Genomic DNA, 22,978 nt, shown 5'->3' on the forward strand with positions numbered 1-22,978 from the left:
CTGGCTACCCACTCCAATATTCTGGCCTGAAAAATTCCATGGACTGCACAGTCCATGGGGTCACAATGAGTTGGACACGACTGAGCGACTTTCACTTTCACTTACAGGGATTATTGCTTAAAAGAAGTACATTATAATTATCTTCATATTTGTGATGAGGACATTAAAATCAAAGAAATTTCAAACCAATTTTCTGAAGTCAAACAGCTAGATGGAAGTGGTCAGAAGTGAAACCAGGTAGTCAGATGAGAGGGCTATTTTATGAGTTACCATGCAATACAGATTTATTTTGTTTGCTAAAAGGGAAGACTCAATTAAGATCATGACATATCCATTGTGTACAGCATCTGGCAAAGTATCTTGAATCCTGAAGAACATGAAAAATTTGTCAGATGGAATCAAAAAAGCATTCAAGATCATTAAGACTATGACCTCAGAAGTGAGTGAGCTGACTAAACAAACAACACTTTAAGTAAACAATCAGTTCCAATAAGATTTTTATGCCCTTCAAAATAAGCAAAAAGTTAAGATATTAAGTTCTGTATATTTAGCAAGCACTTTCCAATGGGTATAATATTTCCTCTATTTCTCTTATGGGGAGTGAGTAGTAACTTTATAACTGTATTATAATAGCTTTTAAAAAGGATTTTGAATGGCTATCAATACTTCTAAATCTCATTCATGTGTCTCTCTACTTTTCATTTTTGTCTTTCCATAATTTAACATATAATTTTAGATAGTCTATGTATAAGTTGTTCACTCCATTATCAAAGGGAAAGAACATAAACATTATTTATTAACAAATAATATTGTATTATTGTCTTAACCCAGAAATGTCTTAGATGGACAATCCTGCCAGGTAATTATTTCATAAAGAAAGAACACAGATGAGCTACTCCAAAAGTTAATCAATTATTTCTAGTAGAAGCTTTCTAATGTTAAAATATCAAAATATCAATATTTAATATGAATTTTATTGGCAGTATTATTATTATGGAGGAAGTTGTATGACTGTAACAACCTTTATGTTTTCTTGAAAGCTGAAATAATTCCTGCCTAAGCTATATGGCATAGAACTTTGATCATAATTTCACCTAAGCATATAAGCAGATTCTATACAATTACTTGAAGAGAATACTGACCCTATCCTTTCCTCCTCTGTGTAGAGTTGACAGTGGTTTTTAGCAGTTTCCTTGGTCTCCCACTTACACAAGGGATCACTGGCCTCAACTCCAGTCAACAGTCGATTGAAGGGTGTGTTCTCAGTCACCTGTCACCCCATCTTATCCCAGGGTCAGTTGAGAGAAATCACGTTGAAAGTAGACAGCTTGAAATGTTTCACATTGTACATATTCAGATCACCAGAAGGGCAAAACTATCCTTCTCTCAGCCACTGGAAGCATTACTAATCACTTTGATGTTGTGGCACTAGCTCATGCTGAAAGTCAGAGTAAGAAATGATACCATGAAATGAATATGTAAATATACCATATGGATTTTGTAAGGAGGGAATCTAATCTCTTTGTCGTCAGGTCCCCTCTCTGTGGCCCCCTCTGGAAACCTGTAGAAAAACCATAAGGCTTGGAGTATCCTAGGTGGAGAAACAAAATGTGAGGAACCTCTGCTGGGGGCAGCACTGACCAGGAGAATGCATGAGGAGTGGTAGCCGATAACTCCACCAGCAGGGAAGGTGTCACTAGCCAGAATACTTGGAGAGAAGGTACCTGAGGCCAGCTCTCCTCTGGGGCCCATGGGAGGGCGATGCATCCAGGGGTGAAAGCCCAGTTCGAGGCTGGGACAATGCAGGCCCTTTTCTGCCAGTAGTCATTCTCCTTTCCTTACATTCTATTGCAACACATTTTATTTATATAGACCACTGGGATAAATTCCTTGTATTCTTAAAACAACAACTATGAGTTTTTTGAGCAATCACTTTGTTTATATCTTTTAGAGGCTCTGGGTTACATCCCTGAGCAGGTTTCTCCTTTTTTGATTGCCTGTGAGCATGTGAGAGCCTAATTTTTGGCTCACACATCAGAGCATATGGGTCATTATGACACGATTTTTAAGCATTTCCTCTGGATTTCATTATAAACAGCCATCAATGTTTTAAATGACTAACTTTACTTTTTGCAATCTTGCATGTTATGTACTCTTTTAAAGTGCTATTTTTCCTGAATATGTGTATAGGATATCAAGTCAAGTACCATCATGATCTTATTTTACAATCTGTCAACGGATTTGATCACAAAGTTCTCATCAATCTAAAACCCCTAATTTCATCTTCAATAGCTGTGAAATCTTCTCTGAGGCATCTAGACTGATTTTCCATGATGCTTTCTAAAATTCCTACCAAAGGGTGACAAGGTTCATGATCAGAGGCCATCCATAAACTCTAGAGCTTCACTTTCATTTGGCAGATGTTAATTCTGAGAGTGAAAGGTAGAGAAGGAAGGAGAATCTGTCACTTGCAGATGCTTTTCTGAGATCGCTTGGTGAGCTAAGCGCATGATACCCAGGCTGAACACTATGTTTAGAGCAGACAGATCTGAAATAGAAACGAAGCTCTCCATGGCTACTAGCACTCATTTGTCCTCACATGCAGGCCAGATGAAATAATGACACAGTATCCAGATCATCTTTACTTTTGCAATCACATATTACCAGACTCAGTACTGTCATTGTTACATCCAATAACCATGAATAAAAACCAAATACTCAAAATTGATCTACCTTTTTTTTTTTTTTAATTTGTGGCCACTGGGTGGGGAGTGAGTTATTAAGAAGAGATACTTACAGGGTCCAGTAAGGTAATGAAATGAGCAAATTTGGCAGAGTCTGTGGTTAAATGGAAAGAGTTCAGGTTAAAATTGATCTTTGGGTGATTGATGCCATCTGGAAAAAAGAACCCTAACATGGCTGATTATATGCCAAGAAATATGCCAATTTTTAAAAGATATCAAATAATTTTAAGTCTTTTAAAAATTAAAGTGCTATGCAGGCCAAAGAAAACAGCCTGCCAGTCTGTGAATTTTAGTTTAAAATGTATATAAATATTCCAAAGGACAGCTTGCGTTTTTTAAATAAAACCTAGAACATTTTGAAAATAGCACTTGGATTTAAACCGCACAGCAAATCATGAAGAGCTTAAAATATTTGTATTTGTGTAGCCATACATACATTCAATAATTCATTAGGTTACACAAGTCTATGCAATGTTGGAGGAAAGAATGAAAATCAGCTACTCTGGAAAATATTGAAACATTATCTGATAATTACAATGATGCAAGAGTATATGTTTTAAAAGATATTTAACTCTAATTTAGCATATTCTAAAGAGAATGAATGATGATTAAAGTAAATATTGATTTGATTAAAGCTTGGATGTTTCACTCAATAAAAGCAGAAAAAGAGAGTAGTTGGGAATGATGGGTATTGTCTCTGCTGCCTTTTGGGGTATATATTATTATATTTCACATGACTAGGAAATCTATCCCCAACCAACCAGATATATATAATCCAGATTTCGATTTACCACTTTAGCTAGGTCCAAAGTAAAATCATATGTTGACTTGATTTATTTTTTCTCATTTCCTGATCCTGCTATATATCATGCAATATTAGACAAGTTAATTTGAATGCTTCTGCACTGAACACTATTTATTAGGAAGTACAAATTGTGACAATAAGGTCTCTTTATCATTACTATTTAATTAATTCACTTACTTTTTAACCCACACTGCTTTAAGAATTATTTTCAACACTATGAAGTTTCATCAAAAAAAACAAAAACAGAATTAAAATATTATTCTTCAATCCCACTCCTGGGTATATATCTGGAAAAAACAACAATTTGAAAAGATTCATGTGCCCCTGTATTCACTGAAGCACTGTATACAACAGCCAGGACATAGAAGCAGAAGAAATTCATGTCTCTGATTTTATTTTTGAAACTCATAAAAAGAGAGATCTTTACTACAGCTCCTCAAAGAATTAACCCTATGCAATACACCTCCTTTATAATAAATATACAGATAAACTGCATAATTTCTTGTTCCATCTGCCAATATAGTCCAAAGGTATCATATCAGCATAGAAACCATGTGCTGTACTAAGTCACTTCAGTCGTGTCTGACTCTTTGCAATCCTGTGGACTGTAACCTGCCAGGCTCCTCTGTTCATGGGATTCTCCAGGCAAGAATACTGGAGTGGGTTGCCATGCCTTCCTCCAGGGTACCTTCCTGACCCAGGGATTGAACCCACGTCTTTATATCCCCTGCCCTAGCAGGTGGATTCTTTACCACCGGCACCACCTGGGAAGCCCTGATGTAAATCAGGGAGTAATCAATATGCCAGAGTACACACAATGTACTAATGCACTATTATAAGACAACTTACACATTTCTAATGGCAGAGCTTCACTTTGAGTGAAGAGCCTAGAATATATAGAGCAGGGCTTCTCAACTTCAGTACCATTAACATACTGAGCTTTGTATTTATTTGCTGGGAAGAGCTGTGCACTAGATGTTGTTTATCAGCATTTCTGGCCTCAACCCACTTGATGCCAGCAACTCACTCTCCCAGTTGTGACAACATAAAATGTACCTAAATATCGCCAAGTGTTCCCTGTGGAGGAGGGCAAAATCCCCCATGACTAAGAAGCACTGCCCTAGAGGAATAGAATGATTACACAACATCCTCCACAAATAATATTTCTTTCAGTTGAGGCTTTGAAAGCTATTGCATGGCTGTCAACACGAGCTTATTCTGTCTCTGTAGCAGCTAGAGTACAGGTATTTCTCAGAGATAATAGTGTCAGTAAGTGCAGAGATTTTAGACTTGAAAAATTCACTGCGCTGATGGTGGCTAAGGGAAAAACCCTTACCTGTTTAGTACAAATTAATCATCTCTTCTTGAATATTCAATTAAAGACATTCACAGCCTTTCTTGTCGGAGAAGGCAATGGCACCCCACCCCAGCACTCTTGCCTGGAAAATCCCATGGACGGAGGAGCCTGGTGGGCTGCAGTCCATGGGGTCGCGAAGAGTCGGACGTGACTGAGCGACTTCACTTTCACTTTTCACTCTCATGCATTGGAGAAGGAAATGGCAACCCACTCCAGTGTTCTTGCCTGGAGAATCCCAGGGACGGGGGAGCCTGGTGGGCTGATGTCTATGGGGTCGCACAGAGTCGGACACGACTGAAGCGACTTAGCAGCAGCAACAGCAGCCTTTCTTATAGATCAACTTGGTTGTGTGGCATAATTCTAGCCAATAGAATGTGAGTGGAAATGGAAAGAACAAATTTTTTGCAAGACTTAACAAGTAGTAGCCCTTCTTACATTTTTCACCATGCTTCTATTTGATGCAGAAACTGATGATCACCAATGAGATGGTGAAGGCCTATGATGGAAAAAACCCGAGTCCTTGAAAGACAAGTGTAGAAAAACTTAGTCAACTAGGGACACTAGTGCTAGACTGTGTTGCAAATAAAATTTTAGTGTGTTTGAGCCCATACACAATTTGGGTCTGTATATCACAACAGTTTAACTTATGCTAAATAACACAATAGGTTTAATAGCCTCTTCCGAACATATGAAATCTAGACAGTTGCATAACTCTTCATGGTTTTTCACATTAATTTATCACATGGATATTTTTATGTAGTATCATGTGAAAATAAGTTTCATAACTAAGATTTTTAGCCTTAAGGGTATTATTTCAGAATGCAGATGACACAGCTAGACAACACAGGCATGAACACAACAGAATAAAATAGTAAACAAAGGAACAAGTAGATTATACAGCACAATATCTAAAACTAAAAGTTACAAAACTCCTCAATTTTTTTATTATCAACTTCCAGTCAAAGAATGTTGAAATTCAAGTAACTGGCTTTTATTCTTAAATCTCATCTCCTTTATGAAGTCTTTTATAAATTGATCCCTCTGTTCATGTGAATTGCTGACTGGTGTTTCTCACTGACCATGTATCAGTTGCAACCTTGTATTTTTAACTATCCTCTGACCTGTAATCCCAAAGAAAGGCAATACCAAAGAATGCTCAAACTGCTGCACAATTGCACTCATCTACACGCTAGTGCAGTAATGCTTAAAAATCTCCAAGCCAGGCTTTAGCAATACATGAACCACAAACTTCCAGATGTTCAAGCTGGTTTTAGAAAAGGCAGAGGAAACAGAGATCAAATTGCCAACATCTGCTGGATCATCAAAAGAGCAAGAGAATTCCAGAAAAACATCCATTTCTGCTTTATTGACTAGGCAAAAGCCTTTGACTGTGTGGATCACAATAAACTGTGGAAAATTCTGAAAGAGATAGGAATATCAGATCACATGACCTCCCTCTTGAGAAACCTGTATGCAGCTCAGGAAGCAACAGTTAGAACTGGACATGGAACAACAGACTGGTTCCCAATAGGAAAAGGAGTATGTCAAGGCTGCATGTTGTCACCCTGCTTATTTCACTTATGCAGAGTATATCATGAGAAACGCTGCGATGGGGGAAGCACAAGCTGGAATCAAGATTGCCGGGAGAAATATCAATAACCTCAGATATGCAGATGACACCACCCTTATGGCAGAAAGTGAAGAAGAACTAAAGAGCCTCTTGATGAAAGTGAAAGAGGAGAGTGAAAAAGTTGGCTTAAAGCTCAACATTCAGAAAACTAAGATCATAGCATCTGGTCCCATCACTTCATGGCAAATAGATGGGGAAACTGGTTGACTTTATATTTCTGGGTTCTAAAATCATTGCAGATATTGACGGCAGCCATGAAATTAAAAGAGGCTTACTCCCTGGAAGGGAAATTATGACCAACCTAGACAGCATATTGAAAAGCAGAGACATTACTTTGCCAACAAATGTCAGTTTAGTCAAGGCTGTGGTTTTTCCAGTAGTCATGTATGGATGTGAGAGTTGGACTATAAAGAAAGCTGGGCGCTAAAGAATTGATGCTTTTGAACTGTGGTGTTGGAGAAGACTCTTGAGAGTCCCTTGGGACTGCAAGGAGATCCAACCAGTCCATCCTAAAGGAGATCAGTCCTGGGTGTCCAATGGAAGGACTGATGCTGAAGCTGAAACTCCGATACTTTCATCATCTGATGCAAGGAGCTGACTCATTGGAAAAGACCCTGATGCTGGGAAAGATTGAGGGCAGGAGGAGAAGGGGACGACGGAGGATGAGATGGCTGGATGGCATCACCGACTCGATGCACCTGAGTTTGAGTAAACTCCAGGAGTTGGTGACGGACAGGAAGGCCTGGTGTGCTGCGGTTCATGGGGTCAGAAAGAGTCGGACACGACTGAGCGACTGAACTGAATTGAATTGAACTGTCTTGTAAAATCAAGAAAAAGACTGTCAGCCTCTTGAGGTTAGAGCCAGGATCGCAGGCAGTTTGTTTTGAAAGCATAAGGGCTCCAACTGAGAGATTAGTGGAAAAATAAAAGAACAAAACCAGAGATGCTGGCCCAAGTGCATGTTTGGTAGGGAGACAAGGCATAACCCTAGATGAAAAATCCTGCTGAAGTGAAGAGCTCCACAGGCTCTTCCTGATAAGCCCCGAGGAAAATGAAAGCAAAATTTCCCAGTCTCTTTAAAGGAAAATCTAGTGGTGCCTTCTGAAAGCAGCAGTAAATGGGCACTGGTAAAACCACAAGAAAGCTTTGATTATAGTGTCCCCATTAAGGATACATGTGCTAATACAATATGTACCATAAACACTAATAGTTGAGATAAATTTATTGAAAACCACACACAGTATAGTCTCTTCCTCCAACTACACCACCTCTCCAAAAAAAAAAAAAAAAATCAAAAAAAAATTGAAATAAATAACTAAAATCCAACCAGTATGTTTGGATATTGGTAAAACCATATTCCTTTTACAGGGATCTTTCTGAACTTTATGGGCCTGGTAACCTAGAAAAACTGCTCTTCTTTTCAAGACAGGGACATAACATATTGAATTCATAAAATTCATAGATAGCTGTATTGTCCTGAAAAAGCTATAGCTTCCTAAACATGTATGTAGTATGTAAAACTGAAGTCTCTAAGTATCACCTAAAACCTGAAATTTCTTGTAAAGCTATTAATGGATTACCAATGAAACTGGACATAAGAATTTATCCCTAAAGTTAATAAACTGAAATGTTTTCGTGCATGTCATAATTTGGCTCTTGTGTAGTCTGGATGAAGAATCATCCAACTTTTCTGTAAACAGCTACCTGGTCAAAATTTCAGGTGTTGCAGGTCATTTCCTCTCCATCACGACTACTTAACCCTGCCATTCCACTGAGAAACCAGCCATAGACAGTAAGTAGCCAACAAGTGTGTGGTTCTATTCCAATAAAAGTCTGTCTACAAAAACCCAGGGTGGAGCAGATTTGGCCTGTGGGCCAGTTTGCTAACACTAAATCTGTATCATATTCTCAAGTTTCTGTATCCATATGAGTTCTGTCTTATTCTTTTACTTTCTTATTCTAGAACAATGAGTCATTTTACTTTAGATAACACTACTCTTTTTTCCTTGGAAAAATGCATTCTATATTCCTTGCACAGCCTTGATATGAAAAATATACATCCCATTTTCTTCCCTTACCTTGTATACAAAGTTGTTTCCCTTCATCCTGACTCTTTCTAGGCTGAGTGCCAAAGAATCGATGCTTTTGAATTGTGGTGCTGGAGTAAACTCCTGCGAGTCCCTTGGATAGCAAGGAGAGCAAACCAGTCAATCCTAAAGGAAATCAACCTTGAATATTCACTGGAAGGACTGATGCTGAAGTTGAAGCTCCCATACTCTGACCACCTGATGCAAAGAGCCAACTTCACTGGAAAAGACCCTGATGCTGGGAAAGACCGAGGGAAGGAGGAAAAGGGGGCAAAAAAGGATGAGATGGTTGGATGGCATCACTGACTCAATGGACATGAGTTTGAGCAAACTCTGGGAGATAGTGAAGGATAGGGAAGCCTAGAGTGCTGCAGTCCATGGGGTCACAGAGTCAGATTTGACTGAGCAACTGAACAGAAACAGCTGTATTTTTACAAATTGATAACATATTTTAACTATTTGTACTTCACTTTCCAGTTAAAGCTAGGAAGAAGGGAATTGTGAACTATTACATGTTAGTATCCTCTAGTAATTTAGCAAGTTTGATGAATACATTAATTATAAAACATATTTTAGAGACATGTTTTTTAATAATACAATTTTTAAAGTGTGTAACATATTTATTAATAGACTCACACATCTTTTGTTTCTCTAAAAACAAGTCAAAGGGAGACAAATATAAATTTATGTTCAGCAATTAATGCCTCTGAAATCATAGTATATTATCATATTTGGAAATAATCTAGATATTCAATGAATATTCATTTTTTAAGTTTAACTTAGTATAAACTTTTACTTTTTTACATTTATTTACATTACATTTTTTTTCATTTATTTTTATTAGTTGGAGGCTAATTACTTTATAATATTTTAGTGGGTTTTGTCATACATTGACATGAATCAGCCATGGATTTACCTGTATTCCCCATCCCAATACCCCCTCCCACCTCCCTCTCCACCCGATCCCTCTGGGTCTTCCCAGTGCACCAGGTCCGAGCACTTGTCTCATGCATCCAACCTGAGCTGGTGATCAGTTTCATCCTAGATAATATACATGTTTCGATGCTGTTCTCTTGAAATATCCCACCCTCACCTTCTCCCACAGAGTCCAAAAGTCTGTTCTATACATCTGTGCCTCTTTTTCTATTTACATTACATATTTTTAACAACAATGCTTAGATTGGATATCAGTTAGCCATCATCTTAGCTTTCTCGTTGACAAATTTTGTAACATAAAAGTGAAAGTGAAAGTGTTAGTTGCTTACTCATGTCCGACTCTTTGTGACCCATGGACTGGAGACTGCCAGGCTCCTCTGTCCATGGGATTTCCCAAGCAAGGATACTAGAATGGATAGCCATTTCCTCCTCCTGGGGATCTTCCCAATCCAGGGATCAAACTCCAGTTTGTCATATTGCAGGTGGATTCTTTACCATCTAAGTCACCAGAGAAGCCTCAACATGAGTTTATTTCACTATTAAACCCAGGTAGAAAAAGTTGTATATTTGTATTATATTTAACATTGAGGATGAGTGTGAATATTAAATCAACAAACTTAAATTAGCTTTTATTTATCAAAGATTATACCAGGTCATGTGAACCTGAGAAAATTTTGGGTTAGTATCTATATTTCTGGGTGTTTTAGGAATACTTAATCTATATAGGTATTTATTTTTAAGCCAATTCAATGGAACTGATTTTAACATATAATTATACATAATATACATATGTACATAAATACACAAAAACATATAGCAGACATAAGATAAAATTTTACAGCCTTCATCTTTAACTTTTAGTCATGTCTGAGGTACAATAATGCAAAACTCAAAAAAAATAGCTGGATTTAAATTGTGCTTCTGGTTGACAGACTAACAAGTTAAGACTAACTACTCAGATGGCCAAATGTTTTGTTTTTTTATTGGACTATAGTTGATTTACAATGTTGTGTTAGCTTTAGACGTACAGAAATGTGGTTCAATATATATATATATGTGCGTGTATATATATATATTTATCTATATCTATATATATATATACACACACATACATTCTTTCTCAAAACCTTTTCCCATTTAGGTTATTATAGAATACTGAACAGAGTTCCCTGTGCTATACAGTAGGTCCTTATTGGTTATCTATTTTAAATATAGTAGTGTATATGTTTTGACCAACATCCTGTAACTGAAGATTCTTTATCTACACATTGTAAAGATTCTTTTAGAGAGAAACTATTTTTGGAGTCATTCATCTTTTAGAAACCTCTACCTTTCAATCAAAGATGGCATTCCACACTGTCTCCTAGAAGTTCGAGATCTCTACAAAGATGCTCCTTAAAGTGGGCCAATCTAAATTCAAGTTTCCCAAAAGTGGCTGCTATAACTGCAAATTATCCAAAAGTTTACCCATATTCCAAAGAAGCACAAGATTCTGGTCCATAATAGGTATATCTCCAGGAAGCAGTTGTTTTTGAAAGAGATGAAAAAAATAGTTTCAGACTCAGTGAAATCCATTTTTGCCTTAGAATCCCTAGACATCTTAACCATGACGGCACATGTTTTCCAATAGCTGTCCCAAGACATAGGTGATTACGTGTTTCCCAGACCACCTTTAGGACAGGATAGCAAGAAACTTCAACAAACGACGTACAAGTATACTCAATGAAACCAGAGAGCTCTAAACACAAGGAGAGTCGACCTCTGATTGAAGAGAGACTTACCCTCCAATTCCAGGGTTGGTGAGAAAGCAGTGAGCTGCATGGGCTCTGAGGGCATAGGCACCTGGCTGCTCACTGTCCTCTGGGTCATTGGGGGTCTTCTTTAAATCCCATTTCTGATGCCAGAAACTGTGCAAAATCCAGAAATGGTAAAATTAAAACCCCAAATTAAGGAATAGTATTTAGTGAAAGTTTACTGTGCATATAAGAACAGTCTGTGAATAAGGAGCCTTCAAAATCAAAAACTTCTTGTCCTCAATGGCGTGAAGTTATAAAAAGGTTTGTAAAGTGAAAATGAGGAAGTTGTTTACCCTTTCTAATGATTGGTTATTAAAATGGAGCTCTCCAGACAGCAGGCGATCAGTTAAAAGTGATCATCTCACACCAATTTGGGGAAGAGACATAAGTCTACTTTATGATTTTTCAGAGGTTTTTTACAAGGAATAACATAAATTATGTCCCTGTTCATGAAATAAGATAGATTTAGTTTCGCCTATGTGTTTAAAATGTTCTTTTCTATTCAGAAAATTCTCAAGTCCACTTTTCATTTTGTATTCAATTTTAACATCAGTAATCTAAACTGTATTAAAGGACTATTCTTTGATTCAATTTTATTGTGTTTATATTTGTTATTTTTAATATTCCTTAAAAGATTTTGTAGACATTTTCTTTAAAAAGGCCTATTTTGTTTTCCTTGAAAACATGTTATCAAAGTCCATGATTCAATTATAAAGTAAAAAAAAAAATGCTAATGGTGCACAACAAATAACACCTTTCTGTACTTAACTAATTATCATCATGTAATCATAGGAATTAGATATCCTTGATGATTTCTACTTGTGGTAAGCTGTAATTTACATGTTACTTCAGAATTTATTATGTTAATTTGCACTCAGGTATATGCCTAACCTCAGAACAAGGCACAGTCTATTATATAGTTTACATGCTGCAGACACTTCTCAGTATTAAAATGGAGAACACAAGTCACAGTTGACATATGGAAACATCATTGCAAATATTTTCCAATCAAATCATGTTAAAAATCATTAGTTTCCTTTTGAGATACATTGTGGGTTACTTTTGAGATTTGCCATAAACAAAAGTCTATATTTGTGTCTATACTTTTGTGTTTGCTTCTGAGAGGACAAGTTTGAGAAACAATTCAACACTTTATATTGCATTTCACAGATATAACGTTGTTACATTAAAAGTTTTTCCATATTCTATGCATGCTTTAAAGTTGACAGTTCCCTGGTCATCAATAAAAAAGACAAAAAGGATACCAAAAATGATTGTATGAAGGATTTTTTCCCAATCATTTCAAAATATTGTGAAGTAATTAGCCTCTAATTAAAATAGATTAATTAAAAAAAGAAAATAAACCAAAGTCATGCTTATTATTTTTCTTTTTTTCCCTGTGGTATTAATAAACAATGCTTACATACACTGCTACTTTTCTTTAGGTCATAATTAATTTTAGGGAGATTAATATTATAAAAATTATTTCCATATTTGATATACATTCTTTGTAAACAATATCAATGAAACGTTGTTGCTGAACCATGAAAGATGCCGGGATTCTTGGCCTCCAGAGGAGAATTCAATCCAGGCCCAGAGACGAGGCTTGATTGCTCAGAGCTTTTGGGTAATAGAGTTTTATTAAAGTATAAAAGGGATACAGAAAGCTTGTGACATAGACATCAGAAGGGGGCAGAAAGAACAACCCCCCCTTGCTAGTGTTAGCAATGGAGTTATATACTCTCCAATTAGTTATTACAATGAATCAAAAGAATGTCTGGAGGTTGCAAAGACCTTACTAGACCCACTCCCACAAACCACATTTCAAGATAAGAGGATTAGCCAGAAGGCCCTCAGGAAGGAGAAACTGTCCTCAAACGGGATACACTGCTGCTATCTAATCGTTAATTCAGAGTCCAAACCCAGTTGTTACTTGTGTGATCATCTGTTCCAGGCTTAAAGATAAAAGCGTTTTATGTGACTAAGACTAAGGAACGTGGAGGAAAAAAAATGCTTGTCCTTTCCTCCTCCTTGAGAATCCCAGACCCCTATTTCCACTTTGAGAGCCCCAGGCCCCTTTCTCTTCTTTAGGGAACCCTCGACTTCTTATCAATCTGCCTAGAAATTGACTCTCTCTTCAAGTTGAGCAAGCTTTCTTGAGAAGAAAAACTAACAAAAAAGTGATAACTTGTCCCTTTTGCTCACAATAGCAATCAAATGTAGGTAAATGAGAATGCTGCATGGAAATATATAAAATATATGTTCTACTTTCCAATAACTACTATTTGTTAAACCATTAAAAGCCTCCTCTTTCATATGGGATTTTTGTTTTTCAGTCAGTCCAATCTTAGTATTTTGAGCCAAGAAATCTTACTAGTTATGTGATTATACAAAAACGGAAGAGAAAATAATATAAAAATGACTCCAAGGTTTTAGGCTAAGTAACTAGTGGAGTGTTTATATTGTTTTAAAAAAATAATGTGAGAAACAAGCTATTGAAAAAATATATATATATGAGTTAAGTTTTGAAATAAAGAGTTTGAAATGATGGTGTTATACCCTTATGTAAATCTATGCACAAAATAAACATGGAACTACTGTTTCAGTAGTTCAATAAAACTACTGTTCATTGAGTATGCCAAAGCCTTTGTCTGTGTGTATCACAATAAACTGTGGAAAATGCTGAAAGGGACAGGAATACCAGACCACCTGACCTGCATCTTGAGAAACCTGTATGCAGGTCAGGAAGCCACAGTTAGAACTGGACATGGAACAGCAGACTGGTTCCAAATAAGAAAAGGAGTACATCAAGGCTGTATATTGTCACCCTGCTTATTTAACTTATATGCAGAGTACATCATGAGAAATGCTGGGCTAGATGAAGCGCAAGCTGGAATCAAGATTGCTGGGAGAATAACCTCAGATATGCAGATGACACCACCGTTATGGCACAAAGTGAAGAGGAACTAAAAAGCCTCTTGATGAAAGTGAATGAGGAGAGTGAAAAAGTTGGCTTAAAGCTCAACATTCAGAAAACTAAGATCATGGCATCCAGTCCCATCACTTCATGGGAAATACATGGGGAAACAGTGTCAGACTTTATTTTTTTGGGCTCCCAAATCACTGCAGATGGTGATTGCAGCCATGAAATTAAAAGACACTTACTCCTTGTAAGGAAAGTTATGACCAACCTAGACAGCCTATTAAAAAGTAGAGGCATTAGTTTGTCAACAAAGGTCCATCTAGTCAAGGCTATGGTTTTTCCAATAGTCATGTATGGATGTGAGAGTTGGACTATAAGGAAAGCTGGGCACTAAAGAATGGATGCTTTTGAACTGTGGTGTTGGAGAAGACTCTTGAGAATCTCTTGGACTGCAAGGAGATCCAACCAGTCCATCCTAAAGGAAATCAGTCCTGGGTTTTCATTGGAAGGAATGATGCTGAAGCTGAAACTCCAATACTTTGGCCACCTGATGCAAAGAGTAGACTCATTGGGAAAAGACCCTGATGCTGGGAGGGATTGAGGGCAGGAGGAGAAGGTGACAACAGAGGATGAGATGGCTGGATGGCGTCACTGATTTGATAGACATGAGTTTGAGTAATCTCCGGGAGTTGGTGATGGACAGGGAGGCCTGGCGTGCTGTGATTCATGGGGTTGCAAAGAGTTGGACACAACTGAGCGACTGAACTGAACTGAACTGTTTCAGTAAGAGGCTGAGGTTTTTCACTATCAAGTAGGAAAAACCATATAAACTATAAAGTGAAGTAAAGCCACTCAGTCGTGCCCGACTCTTTGCAACCCCATGGACTGTAGCCTACAAGGCTCCTCTGTCCATGGAATTTTCCAGGCAAGAGTACTGGAGTGGGTTGCAATTTCCTTCTCCAGGAGATCTTCCCAACCCAGGGATCAAATCTGTGTCTCCCACACTGTAGGCAGACACTTTACCATCTGAGCCACTAGGGAAGCCCATATAAACTATAGTTTATAGCATAAAAACTATAATATATAGTAGTATAAACTATAAAGTAAGCTCAGACTTAATACATGATCTGTTTACCAAGGAGGAGAATACAGAAAAGGAATAGCTGTAATTAAAAAACTCAGCTTAGTGTTTGCATGTAATTAAAGATTGAGATCTGGAGCCAGCAAGAGGAAAAAAAAATGTATCTAGAGAAAAAGCAGCAAACAATAATGAAATTAATATCAATACATAATATTAAATTATTCTGTCCCCACTATTCAAAAATAATATAAATGACTATCAATGGAATATATACTTTCAATAATTTGTTTTATTCTAGTAGTCATGGGGAATACATACTCATTTTCACTCATGATTCAAAAGCAAGACCCCAAAAAAAGATGCGCTAGATTAGAAGTGAAGGTGAGGTCTAGGGTAGAAATAAACCATCTGGCTTTATTATCCCCACATTGGTTTGGTTCTGCAATTGCTGACTAAATGTTCAGTTTATGGACTGTACAGAACAGGAGCAACAGATACAGCGGCTAGTCTAGAGATATTGCAAGCTCATGCAGTAAGGAGACACGAGGTCATATTGTTTCTACAGTAGGATGAAGCACTACATTAGAAGGGCTGACATCAGGGGCATGGAAGTTAAGTTGGGATATGAGCAAATGATTAAAGTGTGTTACAGTGTATGAGGAAGACTTTTTTTAAAAGGAAGAACTAGAACTGAGCATAAAGGATGTGTGGAGGAGAATGCATGGACGTTTTCATCACTTCCTATCCGTGCATTTGGTGAAGGAGGGATACACCCCCTAGGGTGACGGGGATAAGCAAAGACACAATATCCATGCACAGAAGAATCAGCGGGTTGGGCTAAGTCACTTCAGTTGTGTCCAATTCTTTGTGACCCCGTGGACTACAGCCCCCCAAGCTCTGCTGTCCATGGGATTCTCCAGGGAAGAACACTGAAATGGGTTGCTATTCCCTCCTCCAAGGGATCTTCCCCACCCAGAGATAGAAGCTCTGTCTCCTGTGGTTCCTGCTTTGCAGGCAGATTCTTCACCGCTTGAGCCACCAGGCAGGGAAGACCATCAGTGGTGGGTTAGTAATCACATATACTCAGAACTTGGGGGAAAGGATACAAACCATGTGTTTGCATGTCCATGTGTGTCCAAATCATGTCCATCTCCTGGAGCCACACAAGGGTTACACTTGGGAACAGAGTGAACTACTAGTAGCCGCGGAAGACAGGCTCTGTGGCATCAAGAGGGTGAGGGGACCCCTGGCTCCTGTGGGAAGGTACGATTGATTTACTTGGATAGTTCTGTGGGTTGGCAGAAAACTTAACCCCACTGCTTTGGAATAAGTAAAAATTGTGCCCGATCTCTTTGATAAGTTGTCTGACTATAGGCCTTTACAGGTAGGAGCATAATGGAGAGATGAACGTGCAGTTAGGCCATCTGAGACCCCTCCTGGATTCACCAGATGTCAAGGCAGCACATAAAATTGAGTCTCATCTCTTGACCTTACATTACTATAGAGAGAGAAAACAGAATCACAAGATGGAGATGGAAACATGCATGACAAGTATGTGAAAGACCAAGGCAGTGCCATCTGACACATATTTTAGGAAAACCCACAGAGCAGTGGAACAAGAGTGTGGCAAGGCTATATTATTCCTGACAGCCTCAGTGATGGGTATGAATTTTCTGTCAGGGATTTAACACTTCGTTCATCTTTTTTGTGGAAAAAAAACTTCTAATAATTTTAACCATTTTTGGGGGGCTGGTATTCAAGTAAACAGCTGGCATCTTAATTACAGCCCATATTAAGTTTTACATTTTATAAAATGATATCTAATTGGTCTATGATAGTATAGGGGCTTCCCAGATGGCACAGTGGTAAAGAATCTGCCTGCCAAGGCAGGAGATACAAAAGACAGGGGTTCGGCTTCTGGGCCAGGAAGATCCCCTGGAGAAGGAAATGGCAACCCACTCTAGTATTCTTGCCTGGAAAATTCCATGGACAGAGGACCCTGGTAGGCTACAGTACCTGAGGTTGCAAAGAGATGGAAGAGACTAAGAATATACTGATGATATACTTTAACTTAGCATTTCTTTACATAATTATCAAAACACATACATTAGCTTATCTTTTCATTCAACCGATCTGAATTTATGAGTTTATTGTACTATAACACCTACATAGCTAAAATTAAAGATTATAACATTAGTGTCTCAGAAATTCTGATTTAAATAAAAACACTTGTCTACATTATCTAGGTTTATTCATAATGCAATTCTAATCAATATCAAATTATATTACCTATAAATCTAATTTGATTTTCTTTGTCTAAAACTATGAGTCAGAAAATTTTTTTTTCAAAAGATTATATTGGGTTGGGCTTCCCAGTTGGCACTAGTGGAAAAGAATCTGCCTGCCAACGCAGGAGACATAAGAGATGTGGGTTCAATCCGTGGGTTGGGAGGATACTCTGGAGGAGGACATGGCAACCCACTCCAGTATTCTTGCCTGGAGAATCCCATTGACAGAGGAGCTTGGCTGGCTACAGTCCACAGCATCACAGAGTCGGACACGACTGATATGATTACAATCAGTTTTTAGGAATACTCTTCACTAAGAAAAGAAATATGTATTCAGTGTGACTGCATTTGGTGTGCTTCTCTGGCAGCTGTGAAGACGAATGAAATCTTCACGGCTTCTCTGTACTGGCGCGTATCTGCTCCTGATTAACTCCAGGGGTGAGACAATGGTCCTGGTTCCTGTCAGGTGTTCCAGAAAGCGGTTCTGAGCGCTGAGGAGCCTGTGCTACCATCCAGGCCCGTCTGGAGAGCCCGTAGGAAAGACTAAGGCAAGGCAGGGGAAGTGAGCAGATGCTCAAGGATACTCAGGGAGTGCGAGGAGGCTTGCCTCACTCGCTGTGTCATTTGGCCACCGCAGGAAGCCAGGCCTTGTGGTCTTGGAAAAGTCGTCTCACTCCACAGCCACAGAATTATAAACTCGCTGCCACTCTCAATAATAGCAAGAGTGAGTGGTTGAGAGGCTGCTCCTTCATCTGATAGACATCTCCACCTGTAATTTACCTAATGCCAAAGGAACGCTCTGGTCCATGTCTTTAAAAGCCCTCGAGGGCTGGTTTACAGTCACTGGAGTGCCAAATTCATTCTGTTAGTAACAGACCCTGGACACCTGGAAAGTGCCTTTGGAAAAGTGTGAGGGACTCCTGGGAGCTAGCATTTTCCTTGCAAAGGTAGAATTAAATTCCAAGATATAGATCTTCTTTTTTCTGTTAATAGATGATGTGATCTTCATCTGTAAAGTACATTTAGTCATTGAGGAGTTCTGTTACTACATTTCTTTTTAAAAATAGTACTCTAAATAGCACTGAAACAAATATACTATCAAGGGTGAAACAGATCACCAGTCCAGGTTGGATGCATGAGACAAGTGCTCAGGGCTGGTGCACTGGGAAGACCCAGAGGGATGGGATGGGGAGGGAGGCGGGAGAGGGGATCAGGATGGGGAACACATGTAAATCCATGGCTGATTTATGTCAATGTATGGCAAAAACCACTACAATATTGTAAAGTAATTAGCCTCCAACTAATAAAAATATATGAAAAAAATAGTACTCTATGTGTAGTGTGTATTTAAACCTTAGTTTTTGTGCTAAATAGAAAGTTTCAATACCCATGTTCCAGAATCATGAGAAGAAAAAAAAAAAATACAAACTCCGAAGATGCCCCATGTATTTAATAAAATATGTCCCATGTGTTGCAAATTATATTTTTAAATCCTCTCTAGTCAAATTCTCTCTGCTCCATATCAAAGCAGTGAAATCATTTTGAAGAAGCCAAGTCCCTGACATAACTTGAAACATTATCTTAATGCTCACAGACAAAATCCTTAGATACTTAGGCTTTTAAGTTTAGTATTAAAGGCTCCCTTTGTCTCTGAACAAATAAGAAACCTAAGTTCATTTTTACAAAAGACATATATCTGCAAGTAATTCATTTAAAATATGTAAAACTCATTTAAAATATATTATTTTTACAAATTTAAAATTATCACCCTCAGGCCAGGCCTCATCTTCAGCCAGTGTCAGTTAATTCTACCTACTTACTGAGCTGAGAATCTGCAATACTTTTAGTTTTCATTTGATTATAATTCAGTAGTCACAGAGAATAATAGCAAAATATAATAACTACAACAGTATTCACTTATATCCACTTATATCACTTCTTTATGCAGTAGAGACCATTAGCTTAAAAAGAGCATTTTGCATTTAAAAGCATACACTAAGGGTAGATTTGTATATGGAAGAGCTCATGGGCTCTACCCTTGACTTATTCATATTATCAGCTCCTGGCCTCCTCTTTGGCCAAGGTCAATTAATTCTACCCATATACTCAGCTAAGAATCTGTGATGGTGAGAGAGCTAAAGTAAGACAAAGGGACTTTGGAGAAGAGAAGTGTCTAGTAAGAAAGCTGATGGTCTCCCTGCACAATGAATGGTAGTTCTCCTTCTCCAGCTTCCTCTTGAAACTTTCAGAAAAGCCAATATAAGGAATTTGGAATTGACAGGCACACATGCTATATTTAGAGATAAACAAGGACCTACTGTAAAAAAATAATAAATAAAAATTTTAAAAGACAAAATTCAGAAGCTTTTTCCATAAATGTTATGTATTAGATATAGTTGAGAGATATTCTCAAAATAGCTACAAGCCGAGACAAAAATATAAAAAATATTTATACAATGCATGATTGAGTTGGTGGGCAGCTAAGAGAAATACTAGAGTACTGAAACCATGAGAAAAGAGGAATTCTAAGACAGCAGTGGAGCTAGCTAGCATTCATTCCACAGAACCTAGGATTTGGACTTAATAGGATTAAAACTTAACCGTAAGCCAGGAAATAGACTGTGACACACCCAAGAAAGTTTGCCCAGCTAAAGAATTCATGATGAAGCACAGATCTGCAGAGATGACTGTCATGGAGTGAAATCAAAGTCAATTTACAAATAATGGATATGCTCACTTGTCTCAGATTCAGCCTTAATAGAGCACGGCAAAAGGAAATAAATGTAACCACAAATTCACTATCATTTCTCTTAGGAGCTAAAATTCTGTCCATATGTACTTAAAACAACAGAAACAACACAAGTCAAAAGAAAATAACAAAAGCCAATACAGAGAGGATGGAACAATGTCAACTGATTTATGTTGGCGGTGTCCATAGGTAGTTGGCAGAAATGCAAGTCACATTTGGAGAAATGGACCCTGAATCCTAAAACAATCTGCACATATTCAGTTTGAGACCGGATAAGTTCTGATCATGAGCTCAGTTCAGTTCAGTTCAGTCACTCAGTCGTGTCTGACTCTTCGCAACCCCATGGACCACAGCACATCAGGCCTCCCTGTGCATCACCAACTCCTAGAGTCGAATCAAACTCATCTCCATTGAGTCAGTAAGGCCATCCAACCATCTCATCCTCTGTCATCCCCTTCTCCTCCTGCCTTCAACTTTCCCAGCATCAGGGTCTTTTCAAATGAGTCAGCTCTTCCCATCAGATGGTCAAAGTATTGGAATTTCAGTTTCAACATCAGTCCTTCCAATGAACACCCAAACTGATCTCCTTTAAGATGAACTGGTTGGATCTCTTTGCAGTCCAAGGGACTCTCAGAAACCATCAAAAATTAGTAAACATGTGAAGAAACACATCTGATACAATATTAGCAAAACAAATATCAGATTTTTATATAGGAAATTGCATTTATATTGAAATGATCATATATGTCTTTAAAAGACTTTTACATATGACAAGAAAAATAAAAGATTCAGAATGCTTTTATTGCACCGAAAGAATGAGTATCAAAAATAAGCAATCTAGTTTGAGAAAGAACCCAAAGGAAATTGTAAAGATTAAATATGTCATTTGTAAATTAGAAATCCAATGAACTAGGAAGTATCACAGGACAAGCAACTTAGAATACCTGTGAATTTCTTAACAAATCTGAAGTTATCCAGATAAAGGCAAAAAGAGAAATGAAACTGAATAAGAGAAGGAAAATGATCTGAGATAAAGTTTGAGACATCTACCCTATGTCTAATAAGGTTTTCAGAAGTGAAAATAAAAAGGATGGGAAAGAAACGATTTTTAGAATAATACCTGAAATATGCTTAGAATTGCTGAAAGACACCCAGCCTTAGATTCGGTAAGTCTGCTAAATCCCAAATGAGACAATAAAAGCCTAGTTTGAAATAAAACCAAAAGCACTAAATGTAGAGAGAAAACATTAAATTCTATCAGATAGAAAGACAATCCAAAAAATGAGAAGTTGGCTAATACAGATATTCTAAAGTAAAACAGAAAGCTATAATACACAGGACTGCCACCTTAAATACACCTTTCAGTACAAAACTACGTTCCCAGTGAAGCAATTTCAGACATGATAATAAAGTAACTACATCTTTAGACCAACAAAAGTTAAGGAAGTTTACTACCAAGATATCTCAGCTAAAAGAATTCCAAATTTGTAAAGAAGAAAAATCATTTGATAAAGGTTCTGAGACACAAAAAGAGCCAAAAAACCATATCCAAGGAAACTGACAGTAAAAGGCATTTAAAAAGCAAAGAAGTAAAATATAAAACAAGCATTCCTAGACAAACATCTATTATAGAGTAAATAAAACAAGTAAGTGATCAGAGTTAAAGCTTTCATAAGGCCTTATATATTTTAAGAAGAGTTTAAATATATTGATCAAATTGAGACATGGTTAAGTGTCTAAATTTAAAAACTAAAATTAATATTTAAATCTAAACTTAATTAAAATTCATAAAATTTGCCTTATTATTCAAAATAATGATTTTAGATATCATACAAGCAAAGAATAATATTTGCAGGCAGTTTTTATTGGATTAGAGTAGCATTCATATATTGATGCTTTTAAAAATAAATGTATAAAAAAGTTTTATTAAAGTATGATTTCCTTTAATTTGTTAATATGGCTGATTATATTATATAAGCCTGTACCAGTAATATCCTCTTTTTTAGGCTAAAATTTGCTTTATCATTTTCATAATATATCCACACATGTATATAAAGCTATGTTGTAGTTTAATTGCCCATATACGTATGGGTTTATTTCTGGACTCTCTATCCTTTTACACTGCCTTATGTGTCTGTATTTATGTCAGTTCCATTTGATTACTGTAGGTTTGAAGTATAGTTTGAAATTAGGGAGTGTGGCACCTTCAGGTACCTTCTTTCTTAAGATTCTTTTGACTATTCAGGATTCTTGTGCTTCCATAAATATTTTAGAATTCCTTGTTTCAGGTCTCTGAAAAATGCCAGTGGTATTTTGGAAGGAATTGCACTGAATGTGTAGACTGTCTTGGGCAGTATGGGCATTTTAACAATATCAATTCTTCCAATCCATGAATTTAATATATGTTTTCCATTTGTTTGTTTAATCTTCAATTTCTTTCATTAGTATCATATAGCTTTCTATATGTTTTTAACCTCCTTACTTAAATGTCAGTTCGTTCACTCAGTAGTCTGACTCTTTGAAACCCCGTGGACTGCAGCACACCAGGATTCCCTGTCTATCACTAACTCCCGGAGTTTACT

General features: G+C 37.3%; 1 long non-coding RNA gene across 1 annotated transcript in view; it reads right to left on the reverse strand.

Moving 5' to 3' along the window:
* LOC139032213 (uncharacterized) overlaps positions 1–11,461 on the reverse strand; it is a 311,212-nt gene extending 299,751 nt beyond the window's left edge. Inside the window, exon 1 of the long non-coding RNA XR_011484735.1 lies at positions 11,341–11,461. This is a non-coding gene — a long non-coding RNA (uncharacterized lncRNA). The remainder of the gene's footprint in view (positions 1–11,340) is intronic.
* Positions 11,462–22,978: the final 11,517 nt, after the last annotated feature.

The sequence above is a fragment of the Odocoileus virginianus genome, chromosome 3, assembly GCF_023699985.2.
Source record: "Odocoileus virginianus isolate 20LAN1187 ecotype Illinois chromosome 3, Ovbor_1.2, whole genome shotgun sequence".
NCBI lineage: Eukaryota > Metazoa > Chordata > Mammalia > Artiodactyla > Cervidae > Odocoileus > Odocoileus virginianus.